The following is an 18,261-nucleotide window of genomic DNA, read 5'->3' as shown; positions in this document are numbered from 1 at the left end:
CCTTAGTATGCGTAGTGTATTTTCATCCAAGGATAGGGACAAACAAATCTACCCATGGAACCAGGGATAGGGACAAACCCACCTATCCAAAGTCTTACATCAAGTTTGGATAGGGACAAACACATCTGCTCACAACATTTATGATTGGGGACACACACATCTTATCATAATCACCAAGTGTTTTGATTTGGGACAACGAAATCGAATCATTTACTTCATTTTGTGAATTGGGACAAACACATCCATTCACAATTAACCAACAATAGTGATTGGGGAGAAACACATCCAATCACTTACTTCAAAAGCTTGAACACCAAGCCCTTGTTGTCATGTATGCAACCACCATTATAAATCATTGCCACTCTGACCACAAATGATATGAGACGATTGCCGCTACCACCTAGAAATCAATGTTGGCTTTAGTCATTTTGCTACAAATTAATGGTAGGGCCAGATTGTTTTTGGCCGTGTATTGTTCTTAAATTGCTGCAGTAAGAAATGTGGAATGTATTCTTTGAATCAGCTCTTCAAAAACCTCAAACATATACCTTCCATCTGCTCAAATAAGCTTGTAATCTGTCATTAATGGCTGCCAATGGTGAATACTTGGGTTTGTTGTAGATAAACCTCCAAAAACTTGAAACCCTAGATGAAATTCTTCACTTTTAAGCACAAATAGAACTCCTGGATGAATCCCTCTCAAGCAATAATAACAGCTGATACTGCATAGCCTCAAAATTGCACAAACACAAAAGAGTTTTCGTTCTCCAATGTTGTAGGTGACTGAAACTCTTGTGTATTTCTACACTCAGCTCTCATATCAAAAAGCACATGTCCAAAATAACATCAAGAATGAGTTTGATTTTCTTTTTGAAACCCTTTATATCCTCTCAACTCTTAAATGCCTTTAATTCCCTTTTGAAATCCACTTTTAGGGTTTTAATAAAACTTTATAATAACTTTTCAAACTTGGGCTCTCATATTCATGAATAATAAATGCACTTTAATACCATTTAAAATAACATAAGTTGTGTGCACATTAACTTTATGAAATACTTTAATATTTTGGTCTCCAAAATATAATCCATTAATTGCACTTTAAGTCACTTAAATGAAGGGTCATTGCCCCATTGAATATAAAGTTACTTTTTAACTTTACGATTGCACTTAGTAAATAATTATTAATAAAGTAATCACTTTATTAATAATTAATATAACATATCTCCACAAATAATCATTATTTCTCCCTGCCTTTTGTACCTAACAGTTAACCATTATGTCCACTGTGCATCCAGTTGCCTTACTAAAAATAGTAAGGGTCGCTCTCTATCAACCACTGATTTACTATAAATACTAAATCCCTCATTATCTGATCAAACTAGTTGTGCAAGGGATCGACACTGCAATCATAGCTTGTCCTGTTGCCCTTCTATAAATAGAAACCATGTCTTTCCTGAAATGATGACTTACTATAAGTAGTAAGTGTACCAAACTGAGTCCAACGAAGGCCAGACGTATACTTGAACTGAGCTCTGAGAGAAATAACACATTGATCTCTGCCCATTGGAACCCTCTAACCATCTGATTTAGTCTACGAGGGCTAATGATAGGTTAACCAATCATAAAATGAAAGCGGCTAAAAAGGGGACATTACAACTACAACTTGTGTGTGAGCATGTCTTCTAATTGGCTCTAATATTTAGACAGCGACTAAGGTTGTAGTTCATTGTACTGTAGATAATTTCTTCTTCAAGATCAAATAAAATGCCACTTTTAGGGAAAGGAGTCGCAGCAGCAAAACTGGAAGAAAATCCCTAAACAAAACCCATAAAACATGATCTCCATTGAGATCGTTCACACTTTCTAGGAACTCAGTTGTGAAATACTAATGAAATCTATTTTTTCATTGTATATTCTTCACCGAAGGTAGTGGACTACCTTCCCTTTATGGAACAGAGGAGTCAATCGTTGCACACAAAGGTGGAGTCGTACTAAATACAAAGGAGGAGTGGCAAGATAGAAACGAGAACTTATGCTTGACGCCCTTTAACTGCTCATTGGTTGATCCCTTACATGGAACTTGTATACAAGCACTTCATATAGTCCTTGCTTTGACAAGGATTATTGTGTCCTACATTGTCAATTTCATCACAAATCCACAACAAAAGGATATGGACAAGTGAGAACTATCGTGACTTTCAATGGGATATTACGAGTGGAAACAAAACTGATTATTCTAAGAAAATTATTAAAATTTCTAGCAATTGCTGCTCAAAACTTTGCTAGGCAGAATTGAATTGCCTTCTATATGTAATTGCACCTTTAGCATACATCTATGGCTCTTTACAAAGAGTACTGACACCTTTCACATAGGCTCTTGCCCACAATAGAGTCTAAATGGCATGCATTATATCCTAGTACTGCCTGGTCCCCCATTACATGAGTGTCTGTATTGCGACAAACAAGAGATATGAACATGCATCTCAACTATCTCTCATGCTTGGGCCTTTAAAAACATTGCCAAGTCTCTTTTGAACTGCTATAGTTATGCAACCGCTACACTCTCCTCACAATCAGTCGAAACATAAACATGAAAAGATCTTCTCTACCAAATTACGATACGTACCAAATTTCTTTCTGGAAAGAATGCATCCTAGATCAATGAGTTAGTTTTAAATAGACCTTTCTTTTGATCTCCTATTTTCACAAATTATGTATACTATGCTCTGATACAATAATAGAGATTTCAGGTAGTATAATAGTAGTAAAAATCAAACATAGGAAAACATGGTGCTTCCTTTTTTTTTCAATCAAACACATCACTTATATAGGAATTTAATCTTTTTTTTTTTTTTTGGATCAGAATTTAAAATTACAGAAGTACAGAACAATATCTTTGATATTGTTGAATTAACACAGAATTACAACTGAAATATCTGAAGCAATATGTCAATATGCTGAAGATATTGATTGTGCTAAGGATATCGATTATGCTGAGGATCTTAAGACTTTCATTAATTGCTAGATTTCCAAATGTATTCGATCTGGTTGTATGAGTTTTCTTGGTTGATTATATGCAGCATATAAACCCCACAGATAATGCAAATGTGCAGAAGAATATTTACACAGGCGATTCTGTACCCAATAACCCCGATTAAAGAAGCATAAATACGTGACAATGCCAGTTGAAATGACATGACTCTAGTTGGGGAAGCATGACTAATACAAAGGGTTGCGATTAGAACTAATCAACCCAATAGTCAACCGTTCTTTAATCATCCCTTAACTAACCATAATGAATCACACGTATAAAGATTAACAAACAGTTTAGTAAATAAAAATTGCAGATATAATACAATGATGAAAGGAAATGAATAAAGTTAAGATAGTAGTGAGAAAGATAACTCCTCCTGCTACAAGAACATCAACAAATCTCCTACATTATAGGAACCGATCCCCAATTATACGAGTTGTTCTGACAACTTACACACTTATAATCTGTCGTATGACTAATAATATATATTATCCTATTGCATTCTAACAGACCACACTAACTTTTATATACTAGCAATAATATTATGTTGTTTTTCAACAACCTTATAGCTAACCTAAATACCTATGTGGACGCTAATTTGCAATATCAATGAAATCCATTTTGCATGTATCCAGTGGCCATGGTAGTCCAAGAGACAACGTCTCTTTTGGGGCATTCTGTCAATATTTCACGTACCTCGTATGTGCTTCCATATTTCGCATGTATGCCGACCAGGGCAGCCGCATCTGAAAAAATTCTCAAATCCATTAGGTTTTGACCCCTATGTGGTTTCATGATCCCATAGGCCCAATGCTGAAGTGTGATTAGATGCTTATGCATTTGAAGTTTCTTGTGAGTTACAAAAGACTATATCAAGGAAGTAGAAGACCAGAAATTTTTGTGTGATAAGATCCATAAGTTCATTAGTAGGTGCTTCTTGAAACATAAAGATAACAAACAAAGCCAAGACAAAGCAAAATCGAAAAATATAATGATAATATTTTTGGTTGATGCCTATCGTCAATTAACTCGGATGCTTGTGCATCAGACACATCATGTAGGAAATTTGTGAGCATAGGCTCACAAAATGGGGTTAAGAGTACAACTACTCCTCTATGTTGTAAACAACCTACAACAGATCTCATTACTGCTTCAAGTACATTAGAAGTCTTGTTCATTTGCCTCTTCCAGCACTTAGTTGGGACTTTTGCCGACCTCCTTTGCCAAGTGTGCTCTCTTCTCTTCCCTCTCGTGGACTCTTGTCCACCAAAGACCGTTCTCCTTTGCCAAAGGTTTTCTCTTCGTCTTCTCCAAATACTCTCTACTCCCCTATCCTTCGTGGAACCTTATCCACTGCAAACTGACCACCTCCACCAATTTCCTACAACATGCTCAACATGCTCTACATGCAAAGAATCAATACCCATATGGAAAATCAATTGCATTCTCTCTTACTTTCAACGTTGCACATAAAGGCAAATTGAACTCAATATTTTCAAATTTTAGGTCTCATGCTCCTCTATTGCTTCAACCTCCACTTCATGTGCATCTTCATCGTCTGTAGCCTTTACACATTCCATGCCGTTGCTCAAAAGTGGTGACATGAATAACCCGTCAAATTAACGCACTATAATGATCAATCCTCTTTTACATAAACTTTTTGGGAGCATGATAGAAAGACTAATCAGTGTTTGGGCTGAAAAGGAGGGAAAGAGAGCAAAAGGGCAAGCAGGGTTTAGGCCAAAGCACTTTACCATTGATCATTGCATTACACTGAGACATTTGATTGAGAAGGTATGTGAGAAACAAGGAGGGGAAGTCTTTTGCTGCTTTGTTGATTTCAAATAAGCTTTTGACATGGTACCTAGAAGCAAATTGTATGGTAGAATGGAAGAGGTGGAAATTCCAAAACAATATAGAGCTATTGTTCATAGATTGTATGACCAAGTCCGGGCTAAGATATGAAGCAAACAGGGATTATCTAAATGCTTTAGAAGTGACATTGGGTTCAAGTGGGGCTGCCCGTCATCTCCTACTCTATTTAGGATATACATTGACAAGTTAGAGGAATGGATAGAGAAGTTTTGTGGTGGGGGAGTTCGTTTGACCAATTATGTAATAAAGCTGCTTCTATATGCTGGTGATCTTATTTTAATGCCAAAAACAACACAAGATTTGAAAGAACACTTGAAGGCTCTATTACAACCATTAGGTGGGGATCCAGGTGAACACGTGCAAAACCAAGGTCATGATCTTTACCTTGAAGAGAAAGGAGGTCCAGAGAGAATTTGTTTTTGAGGGCAACCTCTTTCAAATGGTCAATGAATATAAGTACCCTGGCTTGGACTTCCACAATAAACTAAGTTGGGAAACATTTAGATAAAAAACAATCCAAGGGGGATGGAAAGCCTTATACTCACTCCAAAATAGATGTAGAAGAGCTGAACTATGGGATTGGTAAGCTAAGAAAACTCTTTACGGGCTTCTTGTGGCTCTAGTGGTACTATACGGATGTGAGGTATATGGTAGTAGCAGTACTGCAAGGAAATGGAGACAAATAGAGTGATTACAAAAGCATTTAATTGCGACTAGCCTCAAGATTAAATCATTTATCTTATATGAGATTGTACTAGCAGAAGCAGGGGCCTTTCCTATTGAGGCATCAACTATGTTCCGGCTGCTAAGTTATTCAAGAAGGTTGGAAAACATGGAGATACATTGCTGACCGAAAATGGTAGTAGGAGAGAAACTAGATTGAAGGGAGAGCACATGGATGAAACAAAACATTAAATTGATGAATAAGTGGGTTATTAACATAAAAGATTGCCCAAATAACAATGGAGAAATAAACAAGTACGTGGAAGAAAAATTCAAAGAAAATGTGTGGGCACGTTAAATAGGGAGGAAAAAGGAATACTATATCAAACATTGCAATCCCACACATGACCATACACAAAAGAACTACATAGGAATGGACATAAAATGGAAGGCAAAAATCTTAATTGCTCAGATAAGGATCGGCTCTAATCAACTTAGATGCAAAATAGGAAGATGGATGATACCGAAAAAGGAATGGGAAGATAGAAGATGTAGATATTGCACTCAAGGGGTGGTGGAGATAAGATGGCATTACATTATGGAGTTTCCAGCTTACAGTGATATTCAGATCAACTATGTTGAGACACTAAATGTAAACACGTTGAGTAACCTATTTGACTAAGAAAAGATAACATGAGTTGTATATTTCTGAAATATCCCAAATTCAAATATTGCTTGCTTTTTTTCATCACAATGTAATATTGCGACATGCAAACATGCAGATTGAACATTCAAGATGAACAATATAGATTTTCAAAGAAATCAATCAATGAAATACAAAGAGTTTAAATAAGCCAATCGTATTCTTTGATATAGAAATGTATTGCTATTTACCAACACATGCTGCTGTTACAAATCAGAATGTCATAACCCCTCTTTGGACATTGGATTATTGTGATTAAATAAATACGATAATTAAAACATTTATTAATTAACATTTAATAATATTGGAAAATCGTCTCATTTATGAGACTTCACGATTTTCCTCTAAAGTGAGAGGGTTGTCATAACCCCACATCCTGGTGATGTAATTAATAACAGATTTTGTGATTCTTCATCATAATAATAAATTATCATTTATTATGTAATTAATTATTGATGTTAATAGTAATATTAATGATTGAATAATATTAATCATATCAATATTAAATATTATTTTAATACAATATCATACCCAAGAATGTCCAAGATTATTAAATGAATAACGGATTAGGGTATTAGAAGCAGTGTGATAATACGACAAGGTGGAAGTGGACAATAATCAAGGAACGAATGTGAAGGACACCTAAAAGTGGGTGGAGTATTCATAGGAGTTAATTATGTAGAGCAAAGTTTAGAGGAAATCCGTATTATCAAAGAGACCCAATTTGGTGTTCTATAAGATATCAATATTTAGCAAGTCGATTGGCTATAGAGGAAAGCCATATTTCCGAAGACAAGTGTATTCCATTACAGATTTTTATTCATTGCTATCATAAGATGACGGAAAGAGTATCGATTGCGTCATGGATCCGATTGTGTATATTATCAAGAAGCATATTGCTGGATAAGAAAGATTCAGTTCGAGCGCATGATCAAACAAATATTAATTATTATCAGCAACTAACCATTCCATTGGTTCGTTAGTCAAACAATGACTATAATAATCATAGAGCAACTTCAATCAGAAAATGATTAATTAATCCTTAACAATGACCAATGATTAATAATGGCATCCATAAAAAATGATCATGTAAAGGTGCGATTAGAGGATAAGTTCATTCGAGGAAGAGACAAAACCCATCGATCCCATGAGATATTTAATGAGGATGAAATACTCACTTTGAGTCATGGGATATCTTTATTTCTTATTTCATCCTTTGTGGATTCGCTCTTATTGAGCGAACAGCCCTTGACTTTTGGACACATATTTACCAGCGATACATATCAGACACACCAACTTTGGAATTTCTATAATTCACAAGATAAATAAGGCAGGCATCTATATCTGGAGATCATATAGAATTGCTACATAAACACATATATCAGGCAAGCATTTATATATAGATCGAAGATCTTATTAGACCAATACAAAGTTACTTGCATGTCGATAGAGCCAAATCAGGCATAGAAATTATCTTATTGCTATAAGCTATAATTAAGGAGATCACTGCATACTTCAGGAGTCTAATCAGAAACAGAAAATCTACATCATCGCTATAAGCGATTGAGAAGAGAACATACAACATATTAATATCGATGTATGAAAAAAAGGGATTAGGAGGTCATGGACAAAAAACACCCTTGTTCTCAGTGGTATGCACGAGGAGGGCTTAATACGTATGCCTAATATTGAAGTCTAATAATCTTTGAATGCAGAATTTAATAGTAATGTTAATATAGACTGCTTAATTTCTTATATAGTGGCAGACCAGATCTGACGCATGTCAGATCTGTCGGCCCTTACACCCCACAAAATATAATTATTGGTTTTTAGGCATTGATCAAGGGAAGGAAACAAGAAGTATCTAGTAACATTTTTTTATATATATGTTGTATGCAGAATTTAATTTTAATATTAACATAGACTGCAGTTGGTATAATAGTAATACTTAAATCCATGATAGTGGCAAACCAGATCTGCTTTATGTCAGATCTGTCTGCCCTTTACTACCCATTAAATATATTAATAACTAATACCAATAAGGTATATTACAGGTCATTAAGCAAACATATCAATAATTGATTATATTATTTAATTAATTAATTTATTTATGTGTATATAATCAAGACAATATATATATATATATCAAGTTTGCATGGGTACTCGTACTGGAGACTCGGACGCGTCTCCCGCACCGGAAACTTCGTTGGAAACGTCTCCATAGAGAGGAGACTTCTCGCTAACGTATCCGCCCGTCTCCCACCGCCTCCAAGCCAAACAAAAAAAAAGGAAACCTTAAAATGTTAAAAAAAACAAAACACAAGCAACAAAATAATCAAAATGTAGTACAAATGGAAAAAAAACAAATGCAGGTCACAAGGATTTCTTAAAATGTTGCAACAGCCATTACTAAATTATTATATTATATTTAATGTCATTATATTTAATGTTCAATGTCATTATATTTTCAGAATTTCTATAAATTATTAAATTATATTGAAAAGAAATTGGCGTCTACAAGTACCCACATCTCCTATTTTGAAAAAATAGCTGTACCACTACGAGCACCAGTCTCCAAAGTCTCCAAGTACCCCCGTACCCGTGCAACCTTGATATATATATATATATATATATATATATATATATCAATGATGTAATATCAATAGGGCTGTAAACACATGCATTTATATATATACATAGTGTCATAATCAGACAAATGGTAATATTAGATTGTGATCAGTAAGAGTTCATAAAACAATAAACGGAAGGAGAATATGTTTATCTTTGTTACTACTGCTAGTGTTTAAGAAGTTGGGAAAGGAGATGTTTCCATGTAGGGGACATTACGATTGGTTTGACACTCGCATTAAGAGTTATGATAGATGTACAATTTATTTAATAATAGTTAATTGATTGAGTAGTGGAATATCACTGTTTGGGTTCATGTTAAGGTGGAAATGTCACCTAATATATTTAGCTTGAGTCATAAGTATATTGAAATAGATTATTTATGGTTTAAACATGTCTAAGCCTAGTAGGGGAGATTACATAGAAAATGCCCAATGCCATCGAGTAACACGTACTCGGAAGGCCTCCATACATAAAATAACAAACCCTTTGAAATTCTGCAAGATTGATTATCAAATCTCCATGAAAACTAATCATTGATGCACAACTGTGAATCTTGAGATGAATTCACCAAGAGGGCTGATCTGGGTTTCTGTCCAAATAGCCAAAACCTCTAGGGTTTCCATCGTAGGGTTTACTGAACCTGCAAGCTAAAGCTCTCAAGTTCTCAAGGAAAAGTTTCTTTTGAAAATAAAAACTCAAGAATCAATCCTCATTGCATGTTTTCCTCCTTTTATAATACTTTTCATTTTTGAAAGTAGTACTTTATTTTATATCTCTTTTAAATTACATTTCCCCTCAAAAGTGATTTTACTTTATAATTTGTCATTGGCATTGTGATAAAGTCACTTTATAAAGTAAAGTATGTCAAACTGCTAATTAATTAAATTTAAATAATCCGATAGGACTTAGGTTTATTTAACATTTAATTAATTAATTTATTCCCTTAAATAAATCCAATTAGCCTATGGGAATAAAATAGGCTAATAATCTCCTCTAGGTGATCACTTGGAGAAAAGGGGACATTATAGTTCTCCCATCCCAAGATTGCTTGTCCTCAAGCAATCACATTATCAAATCTGTATTAAGCTCAAATGTTCCAACCACTACTTGGATCCCATATTAATCTAGGACTTTGGTATGTCTTCCCATGTGTATCTCCCTTAAGCTTCCGCTGCTCCACTTTGATATAAACATCATTATGCCCAAAGCTGTGAAGCAACTCATCATGATCCCAATGAAGTAGTGCACCAAACATGCCAATGGCAGGATCCCAAATCAGAATGCTGTCACACCAACGAAAATTGGAGGAATAGATGTCTCTTATCATGTCACCAATGCGAAATGTCCATCTAAATCTTTATGAGTTCCCATGGATGTGAGAAATTATCATGACAAGTGCACGATCAATCATTTCAATCATCCATATGCTACTGGAAATCCCACTCAAAATGATGCAGCAAGTACCTATAATGACAAAGGATGATGGAATCTCATTACCATACCAACCTCCAACAAAGAGAGAATGATCCCAATCTTTCCAAATCCTCTAACCAGCTGCTGTCCTAGAGAACTCTTACCCAATGAACTATGGCTGAAAATTCCATGCTCAAAAATGTAGAACAACCCGTTGTCCTTGTGATGTAACTCAAAACCCAAAGGTTTGAGCATTAAGTGCTACCGTCCTCTACATGCTCCAGGATGTCTTCTTCATTTACCAAATATACTCTCCAAGTGTGATCAAGGAATGATATTGCTATCTAACAAAGGTATAATGCCAAACCTTGTATGCAATGTGGTTCTTCAATTCTTATCGCATGTTCTTGCATAACAACAAGATGAATGAAACCATGTAAAGATGAGAGATGGCTGATCAACATGAGACTCACCTTTATTTTGTATCTTCCAAGTTTGCCTTCATAGGTTTTATCATAAGCTATTGTCCTGGTGCAGGAGCCCTGTAGAGGCCTAGGTTTGGCCAATAGGGTCAAAATTTGACTTTTTTGTTTGTTTTGTGTTCTTTTATGTAAATAAGGCCAGTTGAGGCCATTTTGATGTATTTGGACCTAATTGTTCAAATATGAGGTCCATTGGGCAAAAATTGCAAAAGTTGCAAAAAAAGTTGTCATTGTTGTCATGACAATTTTTGCAACCTTGTAACAACTTTTTGAAAATATGGTTGGAAGGTCGGTTTTCGGCAGTTGGAGGTTGTAACCCACTTGGATGGGCATAAATAGGCCTTTGGCACACCATCCAAGGGTTGATTGTTGAATTTTGAAAGTTTCGCTAAATAAAGCTGGAGTTTACTGTGTATTAAAATACTTTGCATTCTGATTTTCATTACTTTTTACTGTTAAATCCTTCTTGTTTGCATTTGAAACCTATTGGGTATGATACGACAGTAAATCCATGAAATTTTGCCTTTTGTTTCATTGAAATTCATTGTGATTTGTAGGAGATATCATCATTTTCCTAAAAACTGTCAAAACCCTAGATAAGGGTATCCAGTGGCAACAGAATAATGTATTTTTGGTCATTCCCACATTAAAAAGTCACAAAACTGAGTGGGATGACCATTGTAAATATGTATTTTCATGTTCCATGTTTTGCAGGGATCCAAAACCAAATGGCACGTGCAGATGAGGCTTAATTGGTCTGGTTGTCTGAGTATATCAGACCTAATAAGACAGTGAGGTTGAAAGATTTGTTGAAGAACAAAGTGTGTGGCCTTCACGTGACTGCGTGAGGGGTGTGGGGACCCTATGCAACCTGCTCAAGTGGTTGGGAGTGTCATGTGCCCTCCTTGATCGTTATATATATACTAAATGAAGCAATTATTATTATTAACAAATATAATAACTATCAACGAATGATTATTTGAAATTTATTTATTTATTAGATATTATTATTTAATTAATATTTTTACTAATAATAATATTTTTAATGGTCAGAGGAAAGTTGGCTTTCAGAGGGAAGCGTTGAGCGGGTGGCTCTGATCGGAACTCGGGTTGCCACCATTTTGAGGCTCATGTAAAATGGTCCGCAAAGGGTTATAAGCCATGTGTATGTAGAATGTTGCTAGTAGATGTCTGGAATATGATTGTAATATCGTTTCATAATTAATATAGGGAGCTATCCCCATCAAAGATAGCACTTGCTTTAAAAATAAAATAAAATTAATAATATTTTTAAAATATTCAAATAAAAAATAAAAGAATTAATATTATATTATAAACATAATTAAGTCTTCTTAATTGTAAATACAATTCATATATTTAAAATAATAAATATATAAGTGTGAAAATTAGGGATGATAACTAACCAATATAATTGTTGAGCGCATTCATTATTGTGAAATATGTAACATCGTAATGAAACAATACAATATATTACGATAATACTGAGAAGCACAGATCGACCAAGTCTAAAGAAGTTGTCAAATACAAATAAACACCAGAATCACAAAGGGTATAAATTATTAATACTTCGTAAAGAAGCCAAAATATCATACACATTAAGGGAGGTGCTTAAGATCAATCTCCCCAAATCCGTTAAAGGGAATGGATCATGTTTATTGAAAATGATGGTACATATCCAAGTTATTGAAACGTCTATAATCCTGTCATCACATCATCGAGAAAGGAATAGAACGATCAATAAGTCATCATCGATTAATGATAAAGAATAGCGACTTTATCTATAAGACTAATAGAGTAGAACTAAATAAATATCCATCAAGGAATATCGACTATGAATGAAATAACAAATGTAGTAGAATTATTAGTTAAGACTTCATATAAATTCGTAATCGTGAAGAGACACCATTCGTATATTATTTGGAAATGCGCTTCATAACTAAGAAGTAATAAATAAGTGTGCTTAGTTTATAAACTACACTTGGTTTTAAGAAGCTGTCCGATTAAGGAATAAGGATGCTTAATGAATAGAAGAGATTTACATGGAAGGGTGTGACTGAAGAAGGATACCGTTCAAAAAAGTATTAAAGGAGAACACAGAGAGCAAGATCAGGGATATAATGGAGGAGGAAAAAATAAAATAAATATAAATTTTCTGGCAGCATCGATCAGATCAGATGAGAACTGTTATTAATTTACAGACAGTAACATCCCTGTTCTAGGTGGTATGCATGGGGGATGTGTTTAGCAAGTATGCTTAATATATGAAGCCCATGAAACCCGATAATGTTTATATGCAGAATTTAATAATAATATTAACATAGATTGTAATATGTATACTAGTAATAATTAATTTCATAACAGTGGCAAACCAGATCTGTTACGCGTCAGAATCTGTCTGCCCTATTACCCGCCATTAAGTATATTAACAACTGATGTCTTAAGCAGTGGTAATATCAGTAATGTATATTATAGGAAATTAGCAAATATATCAATAATGGATTATATTATTTTATATATATATATGGTGTAATATCAATAAGGTTATATACGTATATATATACATAATGTCTTAATCAGACAGATAACAGTATTAGATTGTGAATTAGAAAGAGTTCATAAGATGATAAACAGGTAAGCGGTTGACTTACACGCCACAGGGATATATATGTGTGTGGACATGTGTGCCACTCACACACATATATATTAATGAGGATTCTGTCGTATGTGATAGTATACGAATCTCTTTGGCAGAGTTATAGTAGTATAATAATATTGTCTCATGGGTATGTAGCAATAAATATATGTATGTATGCAGCATATCTGTATGTATTTAGGAACAATAATTGTAATTAAGGTATATGTAGATGCACGCATAAAATATAGAGGATAATGAAATATAAAATGTTATATGAATAACAATAATTTGGCTATGTGATGGAGGCTATTGGGAGAAAATTCCCTTGGCCTAATTCAGGGATTATGATAATCCCTGGTAGGCAGAATATACTGAGTATTTATATGCATAAATGTTATGGCTTGGGTGTCAAAGGCTCACCCAAGAAGAGACGGATCTGGCCGGTCCTCTTTGGTAGACTTTAATGATGAGATGCATCATCCAAGGCAAGGAATTGATCATATATGATGGTCTTCCTTGGTAGGCTTGGATGTAAGATGTTACGTCCAAGACAAGAATCGAATTATCCATCGATTTTTTAGTATGGCTTGGAAGCAAGATGGGTTCCAATAAGGCGAGCATTAGAACCGCCTAAGGACAGGTCCCATTATTGTACTCGTATCCTTTCATTAAAGAAGAATTGAGATTAGTTTTAATGAAGTAATTGAAGTTTAATTGCAAATTAGATTAGTAATATATATATTTGTTGCATTCTAACAGTCTGTTTTGTAGGATAGTGATCTCTAACTAGTAGGGACATTACAGTAGTATCAGAGCTATGATACTGCCATCTTGCAGGGTAAAGATGAATAATTGAATCATTCTAGTCAATAAGAAAAATCTGACAATGCGTGTATTCACGTGTATGCTTCATGTTTGAAATTATCCATGTGTATGCTTCGTGTTTTTCATGTGTATGCAACGTGTTTTTGATTCATATTGGGAGATAACTCAGTTTGATAAAATTTTCAATTGCTTGAGGACAAGCAATTTTGAGAAGGGCGGATTGTCATGTCCCCTCCTTGATCGTTATATATATACTAAATGAAGCAATTATTATTGTTAAGTAATATAATAACTATCAACGAATGATTATTTGAAATTTATTTATTTATTGGATATTATTATTTAATTAATATTTTTACTAATAATAATATTTTTAAAATATTCAAATAAAAAATAAAAGAATTAATATTATATTATAAACATAATTGAAGTATTCTTAATTGTAAATACAATTAATATATTTAAAATAATAAATATATAATATTGAAAATTAGGGATGATAATTGACCAATATAATTGTTGAGCGCATTCATTATGGTGAAATATGTAACATCGTAATGAAACCATACAATATATTACGATAATACTGAGAAGCATAGATCGACCAAGTCTAAAGAAGTTGTCAAATACAAATAAACACCATAATCACAAAAGGTATAAATTATTAATACTTCGTAAAGAATTCAAAATATCATACACGTTAAGGGAGGTGCTTAAGATCAATCTCCCCAAATCCGTTAAAGGGAATGAAGCATGTTTATTGAAAATGATGGTACATATCTGTTGACGTGTCTGAAATCGCATTACTGCAAACTCCATACGGCCAACGCAGAATAGAATAAACTTACTGAGTATCCTATCCTCTCTTGAGATAAGGAAATCCCTATTGCTATTTTCTCCGTTTGATCAAAGGGGACAACCTCAAGGTTTCGTTTGTCAGGTCTTGACTGCGTGATTGCTCAGTGGTTTGATGTGTTTTCTGGAAACACAAGGGGACTTGCGATAGGATAGATAATTGCTGGATGAGTTCCCCAAAACTTCAATGGTCTTGCTTATCAAATGGTTTAAGTTGGGTTGATACTGTCTTCAATAGGACTGCGGATTCTCTTGATAAAAAAGGGGAAAAAGAGGGATAGGGAGAGAGAGATACATAAAATATAAATTTTAACTAAGATAGCAAATTCAGTAAACAGACGGACACCTCCAAATAACTAGATTAAGCATTACCAGCCATCTAAGCACAATACGTACATCAATCTAGTGCGATCTTCAAGGGAAAATTGGATTTTCATGTTATCAAACACAACATCAAAACTTTGATATTCATTCAGTTAGCATTCAACAACCGAACTAAGCATGTGAAAGGTTCAGATTAACCATGCAGAAGGAAATGCTATATAAAGGAAATAAGAATTCCTGAAAAATTCTAAATTAATGAAGAAGGAGACCATGCACTCACAAGGAAAGTTGAAACAGTTTTAACTTTGCATTAATTCCTGTAAATTTCGCCAGAGCCTTTGCAACAATCCAAGAACTTTTTACAAAAAAGAGGGAAAACCAGTCCCTTTTATAGGCTTCAAAATGGATGAATGGCCAGGATTTAATCTAAACAAGTGGCCCAGATTCATCCATAAAACATGGCTGCCCATACCCATAAATGGGAGGCAAATATCAACAACCACCCCAAAGGGACTAATAACTACCCAAAAAGGATAATTAAGACTTATCCAAAAATAGTTCAAAAGGTGCATACATAAAGTTTTACATTTAATTGTCTTGGGAGTCAAATATGACCCTTTGGTCAAAAAGTGCACTTTTCAAAATTTAAAAAGGAAAAGCACTTTAGGAGAGCACTTTTTCTTTTTCAACTTCACATTCTTTTTCCAGGAACTCATCTTCACCATGCAGATACTCCTGCCAAAGATCCCGACCTGCGGCGCGCTCTTTGAGAACATATTCCTAGAATTTGTGGCACAATTGGAATAGTAGACTGACTGGAAGCATAGGAGGATGGCGAATTTTATATTGCATGCCCTCGAGGTACTGGTCTACTTGCTTCAGACCATCTCGCCAACTGGAACGATTACGCTCAAAGCACAACATGTCCGAGTGGAATTGACCGACAAAGCCTAGGTCTTTAGTGGAATAATTGATCTTATTTGTTCCCAATCTTTCCTCCCAGTCTGGCGGTATCACTTCATCGGACTGGTTATTTACCCATCCCGAAACCATTGATCGGAGGATTATCTTGCCAAGTTCCTGCATGGTTTTCAGAATTGCGTCGCATGCATTATGTTGTCTATTGATGATTTCCTTAGCATCATTGTTCAGGTTGATCGTCCAGTACCACTCTTTGAAAACACTGATACCATGAGGGTGCAGGATGTCGGAGAGTGTAGGGATTTGTGCCTGGGTCCAAAAGAGAGCATTCATGAGGGGAAGAGTAGTGACAGCTACTTCATGCATTCTAAGGAGTTCCCTTTTACCTCCAACAGCTTAACCAAAGTGGTCTCTCGGTGGTGAGCCATTTCCTTCACTTCCTCAAGGATTCGTTCTCCCCTTCTTCTGATGCCTTTTATCCATTCCTTGATGGCCCTGTTAGCCGCATTATTGTATACAGGAATAAGAATATTTAATTAAGTCGTAATTGGGTTTGTTAGTTGGCAACCGAGGGGTGGCAGTTGCAGTGCGACGGTTGGCGCTCGTACCCCCTCGGTATCTTTATATACTCCCGATTGTAACTTGTGAAGGACACGAATTATAAATGGAATAACATATCTGATACTTGTCTGATATCTATGGCATTGTTCTGCATTACGTACTTTATGTTTTAAGCTATTCACCTGAGAGGGTAAACATTTGGCACTGTTGCCTAGACATACTTGGGAACGGAAGACACGGATGGCGCACAGACACAATTGGCCTACTCGTTGGTGAAATAAACCCAGAGGCCGACGACGCGCGATCAAAACTTTACATAGGAGACGACACGGCAACGAGAGAATTTTCAATTCTACTCCAGGTAGCCATCGAGACCTACGTCCGACGAGAGGCGGCGACAGAGGCAGAAATCCCACCAAGTGCCGTGTGGACAGCTCTGGAGGCTAGGTCGGCAGTAAACCGGTTGATGAACCACCTCCCCCGGTTGCTTCCACAAGCATCGCTGGCACAACAGGCTCACCTGGAGGAGATTGCCCAGGAAGAGCGACGCCAACAGATCCTTCGACACTACGAAGAAAACAGCCAACGGGAAACGGAACGGGATGGCGCCAGGCCAGGGGGGAATTGAACCTTGAACTTTTTATTTTCAAATAAAAGTGTCATTGACACGAGTTGTATTTGAGCAGATGAATTAATAAAGACATGTTTTGATTTATGTATTGTGAGTTATGGAAATGTGCGACAATTAATGCCAAACCTATTGAATAAAGATAGAAATAAAAAAGCAGAAATGGACGAGTGGGAGGCCGTGCAGAGGGCCTTGTTTTTGGAGCAGCAAGTAGAACGTAGACGGAGGCTGAGGCAACTTGCCGAAGGACGACCTGTCGAAGGGTGGCCTGAGGGGAACCAAGGAGGTGTCACGGAGGGTGCAAAGGTCGACGGAAGTTTCTACGTGTCACCAGATCATCGTAGGACGTGGAGCCACGAAGAGTTTATGGAAGAAACAAGGTTACGACGAAATCTAGTCGAGGAGACTCGGGATCAGTTTAGGAACTTATCCCTTACACCACGGAGTGAAGATCATCAACGGGAACCAGGAGTGGGCGCGTGTGAGAGTGAAGGGGAGGGCAACTGTACAGGTGTAGGTGCCACACACGACAGGCAAAACACCATACCTCCAGTCGCCCACGCAGGACACACCACTGACGCCTCTGGAGGAAGCAACGCAGGGTCACAGACACAGACAAAACCGCCCCCAGAAAGACGACCCAGGATGGCGAGTAAACAAAAATTGCCAAAGTTCACAGGGGATGGCAAG

The 18,261-nt window shown here is 35.8% G+C and overlaps 1 protein-coding gene across 2 annotated transcripts in view; it reads left to right on the top strand.

Annotated features, from left to right (window-relative positions):
* The window catches only part of LOC131061434 (DExH-box ATP-dependent RNA helicase DExH11), a 334,783-nt gene that overhangs the window by 170,252 nt on the left and 146,270 nt on the right, over nt 1-18,261 (top strand). The window lies entirely within an intron of this gene.

This window comes from Cryptomeria japonica, chromosome 8 (genome assembly GCF_030272615.1).
Source record: "Cryptomeria japonica chromosome 8, Sugi_1.0, whole genome shotgun sequence".
Lineage (NCBI taxonomy): Eukaryota > Viridiplantae > Streptophyta > Pinopsida > Cupressales > Cupressaceae > Cryptomeria > Cryptomeria japonica.
The sequence above is the reverse complement of the archived record's forward strand: the minus strand, read 5'-3'. Positions and strand labels throughout refer to the sequence as shown.